The sequence below is a fragment of the Brienomyrus brachyistius genome, chromosome 13, assembly GCF_023856365.1.
Source record: "Brienomyrus brachyistius isolate T26 chromosome 13, BBRACH_0.4, whole genome shotgun sequence".
Lineage (NCBI taxonomy): Eukaryota > Metazoa > Chordata > Actinopteri > Osteoglossiformes > Mormyridae > Brienomyrus > Brienomyrus brachyistius.
Genome location: NC_064545.1, coordinates 21003053 through 21019119, shown reverse-complemented (window position 1 = coordinate 21019119; position 16067 = coordinate 21003053). Strand labels below are relative to the sequence as shown.

General features: G+C 41.2%; 1 protein-coding gene across 17 annotated transcripts in view; it reads right to left on the bottom strand.

Annotated features, from left to right (window-relative positions):
- Nucleotides 1–16067, bottom strand: part of large2 (LARGE xylosyl- and glucuronyltransferase 2) — a 239339-nt gene that overhangs the window by 211025 nt on the left and 12247 nt on the right. For 9 of the 17 annotated variants that reach the window (XM_048972635.1, XM_048972634.1, XM_048972636.1 and 6 more), the window contains one exon: nucleotides 13936–14052. The exons of 5 other annotated variants lie outside the window; for them this stretch is intronic. The gene's annotated coding sequence lies outside the window, so the exon portion shown is untranslated. The remainder of the gene's footprint in view (nucleotides 1–13935; nucleotides 14053–16067) is intronic. 3 more of the 17 variants (XM_048972605.1, XM_048972611.1, XM_048972612.1) reach the window with 1 other exon arrangement.

Genomic DNA, 16067 nt, shown 5'->3' with positions numbered 1-16067 from the left:
TTACTTCCAAGCTACAAGAAGGAATAGTCTAATTAGGCATAATTAATGTGCACAGAGATATTACAGAACTGCTTTTCACAATCGGGAAGCAGCAGATTTGTTAAGGCACACTTTCGCAAATGGTTTGTGGCACAAAGCCTTGACAGAAACAGGGGTTTATACCAATGTGCAATAATGTGCAGATCTTTAAACTGTCACTCTAACCCACCGCCCCCCTCCCAGCCCCCAAACAACCTGTCCACCAATGCACTGTAACATCCAGGTGACCAAATGTGGGCGTTAAAAATATTAAGCAATAACAATGTAAAAGGATGCAGGCTAAACTAGTTCAGCCAAAACAAACATGGCGTTATCTGTTCTATAACAAGCTAAAGATTATTTATGACTATTCACACTGCATACAATGTTAAGTACCATACACCACAATACTTATGTGCTCCTAACAAGCACAACCCCAAGCACAGTGCTGCTGACATCCACTTCATAGTCTGACTAACCAACTGTAACTGTGTCTAATCGGCACAGGATAGAGAAGGACTGTACCATCTCCGACACAGGGGTGACGAATACACAGAACATAAAACAGAAATACGTGGAACAAAAAAAATTACAAAACAAAGGCTTGGGCTGATGAATGGAAAACAGTGGCTGTCAGCCAGCATTTCTGTAAATTGTGAATTAAATTATGCATAATCACCACGAGAAATTACATGCTGGTGGGAAATAGGGTAATTCTGCCCATCTTTTACATATCCTTTAAGGAACTGGCACTTGCTCCATAAGATGACGCATCTGGGCATTAGCGCCGCTTTTTGAGACTAGTAATGAAGCTTTTGGGAGCCTTTGGCATCACAGTGAATGTCGTGTTGCCTTTGCAAATACTCGAATTCAGTGTTTCCCAATTTGTTTCTCGGGGACCTACAGAGGGGCCACGTCTTTGCAAAAATGTGGACTGTCTGGCAGGGAGCTGGGAGGGGGCAAAAATGTGGACTGTCTGGCAGGGAGCTGGGAGGGAGCAAAAATGTGGACTGTCTGGCAGGGAGCTGGGAGGGGGCAAAAATGTGGACTGTCTGGCAGGGAGCTGGGAGGGAGAAAAAATGTGGACTGTCTGGCAGGGAGCTGGGAGGGAGCAAAAATGTGGATCTGTCTGGCAGGGAGCTGGGAGGGGGCAAAAATGTGGACTGTCTGGCAGGGAGCTGGGAGGGAGCAAAAATGTGGACTGTCTGGCAGGGAGCTCGGAAGGAGCAAAAACATGGACCGAATGTAGGTCCTGGCAGACCGGATTGCACAACACTGATCTTCTCTAAAGGCTTCGCGTCAACATGCAATGCTGTGCATCTCTGAATCTTCCGAACTTTCACTAGGCCCAGCTTTAACATATTAACACAGCACGAGGCTTCTGCATTAAAGTTCCCAGGTAGGGTATCAGCTTTAACTGTGCTGACACCTCCGCACCTAATTAAAATCCACTCACAGAGCGGGGACACAATAATCAGCATTTATATTGCTGATAAACTGTTGCTGTGCATGACTGTCTTTCGTTTTCATCTTTTGTATATTCATATAAATTTACATACCATTTGAATCATAATCCTTCACTAAACCATTATCCAACAGTCGTAATTATAGAAATAAGACTCATTAAGCTAACACACCTCATGAAGTAACAACAATTGGGTGAGTCGCTGTGCTTCTTTCATACTCCCTGCTGTGTTCTTTGTCCGGCTGTAGCTACACTAATGAAAGCCTATTAGCGTGCCGATGTCTCATATGAGTGTTTTAAAACTTCAAAGGTCAATATGAAAGCCCTGCATTGGGACTTCAAAGGTCAATATGATTAGTGTAACGCTAAGGGACAGTGCATCACTATATTAAGCCTCACGCTGGACAGTTCCTCCGAACAAAAATACATGCAGCAATTTCCATAGATTAGTGTTCTGCCATATTGAATGTGTAAAAATATAAAAAGCTTCAGCACGCTATTCTGGTCAACAGTTGGCAGAAGACCGGCCAGCAGAGGGCTATAAAGGCAGCGCACATCTACAGATAGAATGAAGAGCCACAGATGACGTCTCACGCACTCACAGGTTTGTGGGGACCCTCCATTCATTTCAAACTCTAATCCCAACATGGCAACCTTAACCCCTAACCCAGCTCTAACCTTAAGCCATAAGTAACCAAACAAAATGCAAGACTTTTGGCATTTTTAGATTTTTGACTGGAGTCACAGATCTTTGTGGTCTCCTGAAAATGGTCCCCACAATGTCAAAACAACAGGTTTTTATTACATCGTGTGAGACATTTAGTCCCCACAATGTAATATAAACGTAATACACACACACACACATACACACAAGCAAAGCTGAACATCTACAGAGTAGCTATCTGAGTAAACAGCAGAGAAAACATTAAAAAAAACAGCTGCTTCGTATTATTTTGGTGACTGTAACAATATTACTTATATAATGTCCACCTTCCCCTTCTAAATTGGGGACATAGAAATAGCTTGAAATTAAGGCTTGAATGATATATGGGTTGGCCGGGAAAATTGGGAAATATTACAGCTCTATGGATTTATCAGCGTTTGTGGAACACCACCGACAGCACTGATGCCGTCTCGTCAAACATTTATGACGAGAAGAGGAACTCTCCGGAAAATGCTGAGATGCTGTGCCAATTGTAGCCTGCATTTAATAGTATATTTGGCTGAAGTGAGTTGTTAGTGATTGACTGGGAATGGGAATACTGCATTATTTATTACTCAGATAGTAGTTTTGGAATTATATTAACCTCAATTAGTGTATTAATAATAAATGCTGAGATGGCACACTGTTGATGGTTAATTAATAATCAGCGTCCTTTGCAAATGGCACGACAATGGAAGAATGCCTACAAGATCAATCATTCCGGAGATCATCCCACCCGACGGTAATGGAGATACACTGTGTTCCAGGTTCTCCTTTTCAGTTCCGCATGAACCTTACAGTCTTTTTTTGTGTATTTGCTCAACAGTGGTTCTCTCGCAGAGATAAATCCCCACAGCAGGCTCATCAATTACAACCGAAAACATGGAGAGGAGATCACCTCTCCTACCACCCCCGCAGAGAAGCAGTACAACCCCAATCGCATTTACTGACCCTTTAACTGTCAAATTAGTACAGTTTTCAGCCAGTTGGGTGTAATTGATTGCCATTTCCTTGGGAGAACCACAAATAATTCATCCATATCAATAGCTTTTTTAAGTCACACCACTAAAAACACCTCAGTAATTAAAAGTGCAGCATATATAATATCATTTTGTAGGCTATAATGAAAACTTGACTGATATCATTGAGATGAATAATTATTGTGGGCTAGTAAAAAATGAAATTCTGCCTTTGTTAAGCCATCACACGAGGAACGTTCTTTTTCATTTTTACCGTCTCCTGGGGCGAGAATATTTAAATTGCATAATTGTGATAATAAATGATAAGAGCACAAAATAAACTCAAAGCATAAGTGAAATTAAATTTAGCAGCAAACACAAAAGTAGAAGCAAATATTACCGGAGCCACCATTACTTTGTTTAGGGCAGGGAGGATGCGAAAATGAATGATTCGCAACTGTAAGAGTGTGAAGGTTTTATAAAAATGATGTTTGCCTCCTTATTACTCTGCTCCTGCCTTGTTAGTAGGGACTTTCACAGAGAAAATGAAATGCAACTGGGAAAGGCTTGAATTACTTCAACAGCTTCTGCTATTTCTTTGTAAAATGGAAAGTCCACTGGTTTTATTTTAAATCGTTCACTATATACATGCATGCATGCACACACACACACACACACACACACACACACACATACACACACACACAGATGAGACATAACATTATGACCACCCCCACATGACGTGAATAACATTGAGCTAAAAATCTTGTACCAATGGGAAACTATGGGGAACAAAATTGGAATTTAATTCGAATTTCAGGGAGATTTTAATTCCAACTCCAGTTCCATTTCCTGATTTGGATTGGAATTGATGAATGCATTCAGGAATGACCCCAACCCTGATGTCAAGGTTTGGAATATATCAGATGGAGAGTCAACACTCTTGTAGTCAAGGCGTTGAATGCTGAAGATATGAGCAGGAGGAAATACCTTACTGATCATCTCCGAAACGTCAAAGCTTATAGCATGCTTATGGTCAACCATGATACCATAATAGCAACCATGGTGAGTAGCCATTGAGAGTAGGCCATGGAGGGGAAACCACAATCTACCAATAGGGTTAGGGTGGCCTCTCTATATATACTATAGTACAGTATATAGGGCCCTACATATTAATAAATGAATTGAAATTTATTTCCACATTTTTTTCAAGCATGTTTGTCACAAAACACTTTATATTGATTGACGGTTATTTTCCTATGGCGATAAAAACAAAACATTAAAGAGAATCACAGCTAGCTTACAGCTTCCAATGTCCAATATAGTAAAATAACCTCACAAGTTAATCATAGTCACAATATACTGGTCACAAATCTTTTACATTTATTAGAAATATGTTAAAAATCCATTATTAAATTTTATGAATTGCATTTTCCAGACCAAATAAAAAGTCTTAGAAAGATGTTTCGATGGTGACAAGCTGGAATCTCATTTATATTATAACAATAAGGGGCCGCATGTTACCATTAACAAATCAAACATGTTCAGTGAAAAAACACTGAACAATTTCTAAGTGCTCCAGGGCAGTTAAAATTATATTCACACTGTAAGAAAAATTAAATCAGGCAGGAACGCAAATGAACACTTTAATGAAATAGAACATTTCATATTTATTTTGAAGTCATTTCAGGTAGTTAGAAATGTTCCCTCAAAGTTTGACTACACTTGACTACAATGGGCAGTTTAAAGGAGGGGGGATTGGGATGATTCCAAGGGGCCCTGAATGAAATTGGATAAAATTTGGTATATAATTGGATTGGTCTTGGTTGGGGGCCCTATATGATATGCTTTCATATTTTGCTCCAAAACGTTCCAAAACTAAGCACCTGCGTCCAGCCTCCGGAAGATTGTCAGGCAGAAAATTTTTGTCTAGGGGGACAGGTCAGTGCAGTGTCTGACAGGATCCTGAGATAAAATCCATTTGATCAAACTACTTGCTGTGTGTTAGAAGACTGAGCCTTTTTCATTGACTAGCAGAGTATGTATTGGTGTCAGAACTGATTTGACAGGGTGCCTTTTTGGCCTACTAAAGCAAGTATATCCTTTCTCGGCCAAGTCATCTTTAGGATGCAATCCTGCCACTATGGAGTACCATTCCCGAGTAACTATAGTGACCAAAATCGTCAAAAAACATGCTCCGTCACTAGCATGGTGCTCCAAGCTGAGGAATGAAAATGAAAATAGGAAACAAATTATATTTTACAAGAACAAAAATTAACTCAAAATCATACGCATTTTTAAGTGTTCCATGAGAGCATGTCAATTTGAAATCTCTATAACCAGTTAATAGCATTATATTTTTTGTTCTATGTAGCTGACAGCTTAATAAGAACATGAATTAGCTCGTTATATCTTGCTTCCAAACACCTAAATGTCTTTAGATGACATTGGGCCTGCTAACGCTTACAACAAAGTCAAATTGTGGAGTGCCAGCATCCTCAGCCACACTCACAATGGACACTATGAGTATTCAGCAATGCTGTTTGGTCTGGCTGATGCTCCATCTGAATTTCATACATACCCTCGAAGGGCCTGAGATGGACCCTAAAAAGGTAAAAACCATCCAACACAGCCCCACCTCACTGAAGAAGTTCCCCTATTTTGTGGGTTTTGTATATTCTGTTCCCTTCCTGCCCTCATGATCACATTCCTTATAGAGCGGATAAAGTGGTTCTCGCAGGCTTAAGGAGCTGAAATGGCAGTTCAATCCACCTCAATTCTTACGAATTCTGACATTTGTCAGCCCATCCTAGTAGAAGATCATGCCTTGGAAATCAGCATTTGGGCAGTTCTGTCACATTAAATAGGCACCCCCCCCCCCCTTACTGCATCAGTGCTTTCTTTTCTAGCTGTCTTTCTCTAGCAAAGAGAAGACATCACACCAGAAACCAAATCTATTGCTTAATAACCTGCAGTATTTACAAAGTGCTAAAAGGTTCACTCGTCGCTAGGCCTGTGCAAGCCCATTCCTTCCATGGCCCACGTCTGTTTGATCTTCTCCTACCATATCGGCACCCAGTGCTAGGCCTTCCTCTTTTGGGTTCCCCCACTCTTGCTTTTTCCAGACTCCACAGTTTCTCTAGGGTTGCCCCCCCCTCTTTGGAATTCCCTTCCCTCTGCTACCCGGTCCTCTCTCCCAGTCTTCAAATCCTGTCTTCAAACCTTCTCATTCTCCCAGGTGTCTATCTCCCTCCACTTTACTTTCTATACTTTGCTCCCCCCCCATGCCCTCCCTGCTCATCTTGCTTCAACCATCTACATCTTATGGGAAGGTATGACTGCTCAAGGCTCCCTGCCAGCTACTGGCTCGGTCTCTTCACCCATTTCCCATACAATCCTGGCCATATGCCTGGGGCCACAGTTTCAAATTTCTCCTCGAGCTACGAACCCAATCTAATAGTGAGGACATCTTAAGCATGTGTCTGACAAGCAGTGAGTCTGCATTGACTATCGATCCCAGGCTGAGTACGCCGGAAGCTCCTTTTCAATGTATTCCACGTTATCAGCCATGTACCAAACGCCAAAATCCCAGGGCATTTTGGACCTGAATTCTACCACCAGCAAGTTGGAGAACTGACTCCCAGACCTTAACGTCACCTCATAACCCCTCTGACTCTAATGTTACATTCTGTGAATGAAGTAGGACTTATTTCTGGGGTTGGCCATTACATGAGAGAAACACAAAACCAAAACAAGCCAAAACACCAGCAGCTAGTGGCTATATTAACAGACAGTTACTAATGTTTGCAGCTCACCATCTGGTTCTCCATCCAGGATCAAGCTGTTTATTCTTATCCCCTGTTTATTATTAGCTTGCCTGGTTTGTGGAACTTGGCCAGTATGGTTTACGTTACTGATTTATCTTGTTTTTATTGACGATCCTTGTTTAGCCGATGCGGTGAGTATTACAGTATTAGCTATTTAAGTGAACGTTCTTACCTTGACCCAATGTGACATGGGAACCATGCTGTCATTATGTGCCATATTTGCACGTGGATCTGCACCCCACGTGACATGCAGAATAATGGCTTCCTTTAAACAAGTGCAGCTGGATACTGAGAACCTGGTCTCAACACAGTCAACGCAAAATCAACACAGCCAACGCATCATCTGCATGAACCGAGTTTGTGCCGCTAGCCAGATGTTTCCGACTTGGAATACAGTACAACTGGCACAGTATAAAGCGCAGTAAAAATCATGCAGGGCAGCGACAGTTATTGTCACCTCCAGAACAGACACAGAAAACCAGACCAGGTACCTATACTTATCATCAATTAACAAAACCTTTTTATTACAGTACAACTGATAGACCTTTTCTGGCAAGATTTAGTAAAACTGACCAAGTCATGTGCATCCTGACAGAAAGGAAATAAGAAATAGGGAAATAAAAATGCCATAGAATGGACAGCTTAACCAGGGAGAGCTATAACAGCAGCATTATTTTGATTGAAATCTGCATCCAGGTAGTAAAATAAGCTGTTCATGTGTTAAATTAGAAAATGATAAATTGATAAATGTTTAGCTGATGCAAAAAAAAAATGTCCCCAGTTTAAACTATGGAGACCAAAGGCTCCTTTCATTGACACACGCAAACATTTGACACTGAACTTACTGCAGTAAAACATTAAACCTCCAGTATATGAGAAGCTGATGTTACCCCCATCCAGCTTTTCAAAACTAAGAATTAATTTCCGTTAATCTCTCACAGGTGGACTTTGGTGTTTTTAGAAACACAGTGATCACCACAAACTAGAATTAATTTTCTTTTGCAAGAAAAAAACTGCAATGGCCCTTGTTCCAAAACCAGCTATTAATCTATTTATATATTACATAACTGTCCCCAAGTTTGGGCCGGAATTTCTTATGGCATTTTTCAAGGACATTTTCAAAAAACATTAAAAACAGAATTTGCAGCTGAGGATTAAAACAGCATGCGAAATACGGACTGCTCCAGTAGCTCATTCTCATAAGTATCAGAAAATGTGTTTTCAATTAATTTAGCGTCGATGGATGTGCATCAAACACTGTGTACAGTAAAGAGACTTGCACGCGCCCACCACCCACTGCCCTCACCATTTCAGAGCCGTAGTTAAATTAGCTGTAAAATTAACATGGGGATTTCAAAGGACTTCCATATAGAAGAAATGCACTGGCCAGAGAAACGATAAACACAAACATTAGACAAATAAAGTGTGAAACAAAATAACCATAACAGAGTCATCCAGGAGAACCCGCAAGACAGAAATGTGCCGGGTCCAAACGGCATTGTGCTCCTATTATTGTTATTTCGAACATTAACATCTGAAAATAGCCTGAAAATATCATTTTTATGATGCATTTTAGAACCCAAAAAGCTCATTGTGACATTTCTCATTACAAAATAGTACATTTCGGTTGTGACTATGGTAAACAACTTAATTCACGTTTTGCCTCCGAGTAACTGTAGTGCAAATTATATAACTGCATTAGCATTATATAGCAAGAAGTAGCAGTAATTACTGAGGTTTTTAAAGGTAATTCATAGAAGGTGACAAGTCAATGAGCAAGTAGCACAGGACCACACACATACTAGAATGGTACGATTCCACCAAGGCACATTCAAGTAGCAAAAAGATGATTTGTTCTATGATCTGCTGAATGCAATCAAGATGTTCTTTCCATGACAGTTTGACTGCTTTGCATCCCCAGCAGTCCTATCAACGCTTGTACACTATTGTGTGCCAAAGGGAATTCTGCCCAGCGAGTCAAAAACTGGGAAAATTCTGAGGACAGAACAGAAGAAAGACCGAAAGTGAAGCGAATACTTGCTTGTGGAGCAAAGCCAACCCACCGCGAAGGGAGCAATTTCCCAATGTTTCAGTCTTTTTTTTTTCACCCTATAGTCTGTGGCATTTTAGCTTCCTAACTGTGAAAAATACAATAAAGTTACTGCTTATATCAGAGGTTTTCCATCTGTGAAACGCTGATTGTTAACACTCTTGTTCTGTTAGATGGTACCCAAGAGGACTGCACAATAACTTCAAATATCACGGTGTGATTTTTTTTTAAACGATAAATATTACAATATTACTAAGGCAAAGAAAGAACTGAAAATGTACCCGAAATAAACTACAGCCAAACAAAACCAGTTATCTACCAGCAGAGTTCATCAAATAAGTTGGTACTGTTGCCACAAGCTGTGCCAACAAATCACATGTTTTTGCTCAATAGTGTGTTTATGGGATGCAAAATATTTCCATGCAGGCCAAGGGCCAAAGTCTTTCAGCCAGTACTTCTTGTTCCCTTTTCTCCTCCTGATTTACATTTTGATAAATTTCTTACAAACACACCACAATGTCTGAGTGAGTCCGTCAGAAAGGACAAAAAAATGACTGTGATTACCTTACAAGTGCTTACACATTATTTTTAGATGCACTCTGTGACTTTTTGTTTTAGCCACATTTCTATACATTTATTTACGTACCAATTTTAAAATGTAAAGCACTTTATCACTCTGTGTCCGCGAAAGATGCTTTATGAATGAACTTTGCTTACTTACTCAAGCAAGAGGAGTGGCAGTAAACTTTACACTGATTTATGTTTTTTTTACATATACTAGATAATGTTTTAAAAAATCATGCAACAATCATTAAAATTGCAGTTTGCCAAGCTTTGGTTCCTATGACAGAATATGTTTTAGCGAAACTTACCGATGATCTTCATTTGGAGAATCAACTGCATTTCATTGCATCGCTTTTGACAAAAAAAAAAAAAAAACATATATTGTCTGGACGAGATGAAAAATTATATTTGGCCCAAACTAGTACTTATGTTACCCTGTTTTGCAGAAAAGTTACCATTACTATATGAGAACATTAGAAGCCCAGGACTGCTTTCTGCCAGTTAAACTGAGTCAGATCGCCGGAAATAAATAACTGTATTTTTTACACAACTAGGAGCTACAGAATATGCAGCACACACACCAAATAACCAAACTATATGCTCCCAGCAGTTAAAATTAGTCTGGCCGGTCTAACCGTTTTTACATTTTTCATACTCAAATTCAATCTCCAAAGGCAGGTGAAGTTGCATGAAATAACATCATTCTGCCATTTTGTGTGCCACCTCCACCCTGACACCTGGAAAAAAGGTTCAATTACACTCATGGGAAGATCTAAAGAATGGGACATCACAGAAGTGCCGTTAATCTTAATCGCCGTAAGTGAGGACTCGCTTAAGGGCCGCTGTTAGACTTTCGAGAAGCTACTTTTTCAAATCTCCAGCCAACACCCGAGAGGAGGGGTACCTGGGACGTCTGCGGTGCTTAAAAAACAGATTTGAGAAATAAGTGCCGCGCAGAAGAGACTTGGGCATATCTTGAAAAATGCAGAGGATGTTTGTGATGAAAGAGGACGCAGCCGGCACTGTCAATCAAGCATGGCGAGACACCGCGACTGCCAGAAGACTCAGCTGTGCGCTCCCTTGTAAACATACCTTTTTCGTCATTACCAGAACAAGCTGGACGGCTCGGCAGACACGTGACAGGTGGACCTCTACACCGCTGCGCTGCTCTCTGTGTTAATCTGCTGGGGTCCACCGATCAAGGGCTCAGTCCTTAAACCCCGAGCAGCGGATGGCATGGCATACAGAAGAACTCGGGCGGCAACACAAAGGTCAAAGTGCCAGTTCCACATGGAGCACAATCAAAGTTCAGAACTGAATCTTAACTAAATGAGTACTTTTATGACCTTTGAATGGAAACGTATTACTTATACAAGCAACACATTCGCAAATCTATATATATTAAAACCTCTCGTGACATAAATTCTGTATATGCGAAGATCTGCATCACACTGGTTAAGATCTGACTGTGTGTGAGACCCCCTTGGATAACTCCGGGGGGGGGGTACGGATACCGACATAATGCAGAATGGCCATCCAAGTCCCTTGATCCCAAACACACCTCATTTACATTCCACACACCATAGTTCTACCCAGATAGATTTCTTGTACTGCGTCTCTTATAACAAGTGAGGGAAGGTCAAGCCCCCCCAAAGAAAATCCCCAGATAACACGCAGCATCACCATGTTTGACAAATTAAATGTAAAACCTGCACATGCCACTCCGCATACTTTAAATCATTCCAATTGCTATGAGCCAGCTGCCCTCGCTGTAATCAAAGGGTTACACTCTCACCATTCCTGCTGAATTTATTCCTTAGCGCGCACGCACATATGTCCCCATAATGAGCAGGGCCAGGATTCCTTTGTAGGATTTTCCTTTTAATAAACCCTCAGTATTTCAGGTCACATTAGATGCACGACAAAAGATGCCGCGATGACGTCACTACAAATGCCAGAACAATAACAAAACCCTTTAATTAAATCATATCCAAATCTATTTCCCTTATCAATCAAGTCAAGTTTTATGCTAATTAAATATATCAGTAAATCTGAACATATTTGAAGATATCAGAATGTTCAAACTATTATCTACACTCTCAGAAATATATGTGTAAAAATGTGTACCCTTGTAATTGTATCTTTTAAGGTACAGACTCATTAAGCATTAATGTACCATCAACGATTCAGAAATGCTCCTCAGAGTCCAGAACTTTGCAGTGGTTAACTGGTTAGAAGGTACAATCACCTACACCTGAGGGTACAATTGGTGGACCCTTGAGGGTACAGCCCCAGTGACAAGGTTAAAATTTTGACCGTTTTTTCTGAGAGTAGAGTCCCAAAAGGAACCTTTGAGTCATTTGAGCAGAATATTCTTGAATGCCTGCTAAGTGCAAAGTGCAGCAACAGGAAAGGCTCCCGCTCTTCGGAAAACAATGTGAACTTGACTCCTTATTTTATATCGAACTGTAGCCCCGAAACCATCACCCTCTAATCTCAGTCTAATCTGCCTTTAGAACAATATTAATTACGTATGTCAGGTCAGAGACCACATCTCAATACACACTTCACAGCCTCCTCGCCCCGGGGGCTTCAAACTAGCTTTCATTTTCTCCAACAGCTGCCTTGATAATTTCCTCAGTCCACAGGCAGATAGGCTGGGAGCTCTTAAAGAGGGTCCGAAGAGTTATTGTGGCTTGGCCGAAAGGTCCGATGTGCCAGCTGTAGATTCGGTATTAGCTCGCTTAATAGTCGCACTCGCAGGCGGCCCGGTGAGGCGAGGCGAGGACGGTGCAGTACTACGGGGGCGGAATGGCGAGAGGACAACGCGCAACGGAGGGGAGTAGCGGAGGCCATCGATCAACTCAACAGGAGGGGCCTTCCCCCCCAAGCTTATCAGATCGTGGCAATTTGACGCGAGGCGAGGGGGGGGTGAGGCTCACCTTCAGTATGTCCTACAGAAAATCCCCATTCGTCATTCCTCTGTGTGTCTCCCCACCCGCAACTGAAAAATGCATCTTACAGTACAAAATACAGTATTTTTCATCACGCTGGGTTATCGAGAAGGCTGTCATGTAGTCGCCAGTCAGAGCAGTGGCATTTCGGCGCAGGGGCTTGCGATGGGGGGGGTTCGCTGTCGGCGAGAGTATAGTGCTAGCGGGTGTAGCACATAAAACAAGCCGAAGTCAAGCCACACGGAGCTTTTCATTAAGTGGCAGCTGGAAAAGGAAACACAGGTGACCTCACTGACATCTGCAGTGACGGCCAAACCCCAGTGTCGGCTCCTCCCGCTGCAGTATAAGACTCAGCCACAGGATGATCTAGCAGGAATCCGTGCTCTCCTCTGTATGCCCCCATCAGCCCCCAAATCCACACAAACACAGTGCAGAATGGATAAATAGAATAAAATGATGCAGTTAATACATTCAGTTACCATAACTGAAGAAAAAAGTGCGACCGCAAATGGAACAAAACACAGTTCTGTCTGAATGCACAAACTAAACTAATGTGCTTTGTCAGCTATAAATGGGAGCGCAGCAGTGGAAGAGAATATTTTATATCCAGGATGAATGGCATCTCAAACCATTTCTCATTGTTACTTAATGACTTAATCACAGATAATAAACCTCACCTATAAAACCAAGCATACCAGTTGAAATGAACTGTCCCCTCCGTGTCCCTCTTGTTTGCCACACCCCCTCATCTACCTCGTGTGGAATCCCCGTGTCATCAGCTGTTTCCAGGTGTTTTCATTAGTCCTGTGTATTTAAGTCCGCGTCAGAGTATGTCTCCCCAGTCCTGTCATTAATGTCGTTTTGCCGTTGCGGCCAGTCCTCCCCGTGTCTTTAGCGCTGTTTCTCCCAATGAACCCTGAGATTTCCCTGTATCCCTGGACTCCCGTGCATCTCTTCCCGTCGTTTGTGCAATTCAAAGCATTCACCAAATACGGGGGTCTGTCACAAGGGCAGGGCAAGAAGCTCAGGACAGCAGACCTGCAGTACAACAGACCTGACCAGGGATGCATCTCATATTTACCAGCTGTCTTCCTTATTCTGCCTAGTTGACAATATTAGACTGGGTCAGCTGGGTGTCAGTACCTATGATGCTTGACGAGCCCAGTCCCTTGTAAACGTCCCCTACAGGCTCACTGCCGGTAGCACAGTATAGACCCCAAAAAAAAACCATAAAGTGCTAAAAATGAAGACACTGTCTTAAAGCTATACAGAAATGGAAAGCTTACTGAAGTGAGCAATTCTTCATATGTCAAATGCAATGGAATGGAAAAACTAAATTTATTTTTGTTGAATAGCACTAACTATGTGAAGTGTAGTTTGAAAGCCCACTGACACCTACCTAATAGAGCAATGTCACTCCCATGTCAGGAAACCGAAGGTGCCATTTCAGTAGCCATTTTGGGGCTTAAACCAACATCATGATGGGTGTGGGGTCAGATGTTCTTCTCTGAGCTGGAAGGCAAAAGCGTGCGGATTAAATGTTTAAGTACATTTACAATATGTTCAGGGCGGCGACATGTGCAAAGAACGCATGGGGAGATAAAGGTCTTTCATACCGATATTAATTATGCTAAAATCTGTTATATCAAGTCCTTTCATCATCAGAGAGTTGGATGCAGGCTGAGGCCGGTATCAGTGCCCCCTGAGTTATCCAAGGGGGGGTCACACACAGTCAGATCTTAAGCCAGTTTAAGCAATTACTCTGGGTCAGCAGGATTATCGAAACACATAATTAAAGGGACTCCTGAAAAAATACCTAACAGTCCCTTTGATATTGTATAACAGTAGTATTCATTTAGTTGCGTTTTTCAGCACACAAAGTAGACAAATAAATTAACTCTAGCCAAGATAACAAAAATACCGATCTTGAAAAAAGATCTCACATGGATCGGTCGCGCTTAATAATACACTACAAAGAAGATCATTTATAATGTTATTTCTTAATAAACCCTATGAGATCCACCTTCAACACCTCAGATCTTCAACACATGTCAGCCCACAAGTAGTGGCAACATGTGCTATTATCCAGACTGACATTGCACTCCTTCCTGTGAACTTGGGGGAAAAACTAGCCTGATTGACATAATCTGTAATTGGATCCGTAGCAATCAGGTACTGGTTGTTTCCTGTGCAATATTAACCATCAACAGCATGCAGTGGCTTCATTTGCATGTAGGAATGAGGGTACTTAAGGCCGGTAATATATATGTATCACAGTCACCTCTTTAAAATGCCAGGCAATACTAATGATCTACTAATATCTCTGATAACTGAAAATAAATTACAAATATACTGCATAGCTTGGAAATATATTAACTTTCATTTTTGTATATCAAAAGGTTTAATTTTCATAATGTAATGAAAAATATTTATTGTGATATTTATTGAGATGGATTGAACATATAAAACCAATGCATGCTTATATACGCTTGCATTTTATTTATTTATCACTGCAAAGTGACACATTTGAGAAAACAGGATCAAGGCAGGAACAACTGGAAGTAAAGGGTCTTGCCCAAGGGCCCACTGGTGGAATCACTCTACTGACTTTGGGATTTGAACCAGCAGCCTTCCGATAACAGGCACAGCATACTAACTCGCTGGGCTGCACACCTCCCAAGGAACACCCATTCCTTTATTTTGAAGAATCTCTATTTGCTCATATTTTTCACAACAATGAAACACAACTCCGTTCAAAGAGTGCCCTGCATTCAAATTCGATCAGCGCCCAGACTGGAGACCTACTGGGATTGTCCGGTAGATGGAAAACAGCCTCTAAAATCCATCAAGCAAAACATGAAGTAATTATTTATGCTTTGTGAATCTTAAAGTTTAAACTTTACAAACAATATATTGTTATGGCCACCTGCCATTTCATAGTATTACAAACAAATACAGTCTCCTGTTTTTCCAGTAAGCAACGCTGCAGTGCCCCTGATGGCCACTTCCATGTGCTGCATGTAAGTCCACTCTGGATACTAGTAATTGACAGGTGCCCTCATAGCCAGTCAAACCATCACTGTTGTTGTCAATAATTCAAGGCTACCACTGAGAAACTCTGACTATTTTCAATTTACCTACAGTTAGACCACACTCTGAATTTCTTACCACAACATTTGCTACTGCCCAGATTTAAACTCTCCATCTGTGACCAACAGAAAATGCTTAAGCTTGCATCATGCCTGTAATCTAAGGAATGATAACCACTCACACTCTTTACATACATTGCAGTTCATATATTATAAATGACGGAGACTCTCATACATAAACGACAACAGAAAGAGAATCTAATTTAAATAACACCATTTTGAACTTAGAATCAATGATAATCAAGATAATCTTACATATTAATAACTTCAGAGCCAATTCTCCAGCACATGACAAACCTGAAAATATAAGTTCAAATTCTTAAAAAAATAAAGACATTCCAGCTTCTCCTACTCTGATGATGGCCAAGAATCAAGGAC